At 35.0% G+C, this 2,350-nt stretch overlaps 1 protein-coding gene across 2 annotated transcripts in view; it reads right to left on the bottom strand.

Annotated features, from left to right (window-relative positions):
* ARHGAP32 (Rho GTPase activating protein 32) overlaps positions 1–2,350 on the bottom strand; it is a 173,907-nt gene that overhangs the window by 60,889 nt on the left and 110,668 nt on the right. The window lies entirely within an intron of this gene.

Genomic DNA, 2,350 nt, shown 5'->3' with positions numbered 1-2,350 from the left:
CAGCAGGAACTGCTGTGCAACACCACAGAAACGCCCCAGCCCGAACTCACTCTTGCAGAACAGGCTCCACCAGTATAGCTCCACCCATCAAATTCACACAGGTGAATATTTCCTGCTCAGAAAACACCAGTATGAACTTTACGTTTAACTATGTTTTTAATCTTTAAAAAGTTACTATTTGGTTATTTATATTTTCTATCTAGAAGGAAGACAGTGTATCCAATAAAAATGATGGTGCTTAAGGCTCAAATAAATAATTGATGATGCAGGAAGTAGTGCCAGTAAAAGGCTGAACATTAAACTAGCAGCAACAGGCTAAGGAAACATACCCTTTAATATCTTTGCTGATAATGGCCTGTGCTTGTTATTCTACTAACATATAAAAATAAAAAGTATCAATTTATACTGCTTCTGTGTGAAAAATCTTGAGAGACAACAATCTCTTACGCATCTGTTAGGGGAAAAAAATAAAGGTTTTGTGTTTTGTTTTTTTTTCAGAATTAAAAATCTAGAATTAAACAATTTCCAAAGTATAGCTTCCTGCTTTATAGAGTGTCCAAGTGTTAAAATTATAACTCTCCTTATATAACAAGTACTGAAGAAATTCAACATTTATATTAAGTAACAGTATTGCACTGTGCTAATCCTACTAGAATTAAATAAATGACTTCAAAGAGATTAACATATTTTCTGTTCCAAAAGATTTTTACTAATACCAATGTAAATCGACATTCAGATACTCATTTTTAATAAACAAAATAATGTTACTATGTGCCAGATGTGATTCTATGTACTTTATAGTCTTTATTATAACCCTGTGAAGTTGATTCTAATATTATTCCCATCTTAGAGATGAGGAAACCAAGAGAGAAGAGTTAAGCAATTGCAAAAGACATACAAGTTGGAACTGTCGGAATCGAGATACCCAGGGAGTATTTATCAGTGCCTTGCCAAAATCTTCTGCTACTGATCAAATTTACTCTTTCCTTTTGCTCTGAACATAGCTCTGAATATAAAATTGTTGACAAATGGTAGGCCAGAATAAGAAAAACAATGAATTGTGATTTTAAAATATGAAAGACCATTGAGAATTCCAATCTGTGGCAGGAACAAAACATGTTATTTAATTATTACCAATGGAACAGCTGTGAATTTATGGATTTTATTAAATAGGAAATGAGGCTTTTAAAATTTATTTATAGTGGAGAAGGCAAAGCCACCTTTCTTTTAAAATTTAAATTAAAAGCACCCTCTTCTCACACCCTTTCCTTGGTTAGTACTAAAGACACCAAAGCAAAGAAAAAAGAAAAACAGAAAAGAAAAAAGAAGGGAGAGGGCAAGTCTATGTTGTACAAAAGCCATTTTGGGAATACTTAGTACAACTCGTAAGCCTTTCATATTACCTAACATATAAGCACAGATAGAGATAAATTTGACAATAGTTGCCCGAGAGGAGGAGAATTACATAATTAATAACTCTCACCTGAAACCCGAGGCTACACGCTAGGCCATACAGGAATACATAGTAAAAAATGAGTGCATGCAAAAGCTGGTGAAATTGGAGTAAGGTCTGTAATCTAGTTCACTGCATTCTGACAATGTCAACTTTCTGGAGTTGATAATGTACTATATAGTTATGTGAGATGTTAGAATGGGAAGAAGTTGAGTTTTTTGAGAATATGGGAACTCTGTGCTATTTTTGCATCATCTAAGACTATAATTACTTCAAAATGAAAAGCTAAAAAATATGGCTGACTGAAAACATTATGCTTTGCCTTCTAATGACCGCTTATGACAGGAGAGATCACTTATTATTCTTCTCTTGTATTTAACAAAATATGTGGAGGCTATCCTATGAAGGATTGTGTGTATCTGTGTGGATGGGGGTGGAGGGGAGAAGAGAATTCACTGGAAAGGCAATGAAAAGACATTCCAATCATTCTATTATAAAAACTACCTGAATTATTCAAACCTTTAACGGTATGTCAGCAAATGCTGCCAGCTTCACAGCCAAAAATACATCCAGAATCAGATCACTTCTCACCACTTTTATAGCCACCATCCTGGTCTAAACTACCATCATCTCTTGCCAGGTTCATTACAAGAGCCACTGCCAAGCTCTCTTCTTCTACTGACGTCCTCTCCTATCCTTATACGGCAACAAAAGTGATCCTTTGAGGTAAGTCAGGTCAAACAACGACTCTGCTCAAAACCTTCTAATGTCTTCCCATCTAATTTTAAACATAAGCTAAAATTAAACAGGGGCCCCCAGGCCCCCAAAGAGAATATGATCCTCTTTCACCTCAAAGAGAATACGATCTTCTTTCTTTCTTTTACTCAGCTCTAGTCA

Source organism: Pteropus alecto, unplaced genomic scaffold (assembly GCF_000325575.1).
Source record: "Pteropus alecto unplaced genomic scaffold, ASM32557v1 scaffold135, whole genome shotgun sequence".
In the NCBI taxonomy this organism is placed as follows: Eukaryota; Metazoa; Chordata; class Mammalia; order Chiroptera; family Pteropodidae; genus Pteropus; species Pteropus alecto.
The sequence above is the reverse complement of the archived record's forward strand: the minus strand, read 5'-3'. Positions and strand labels throughout refer to the sequence as shown.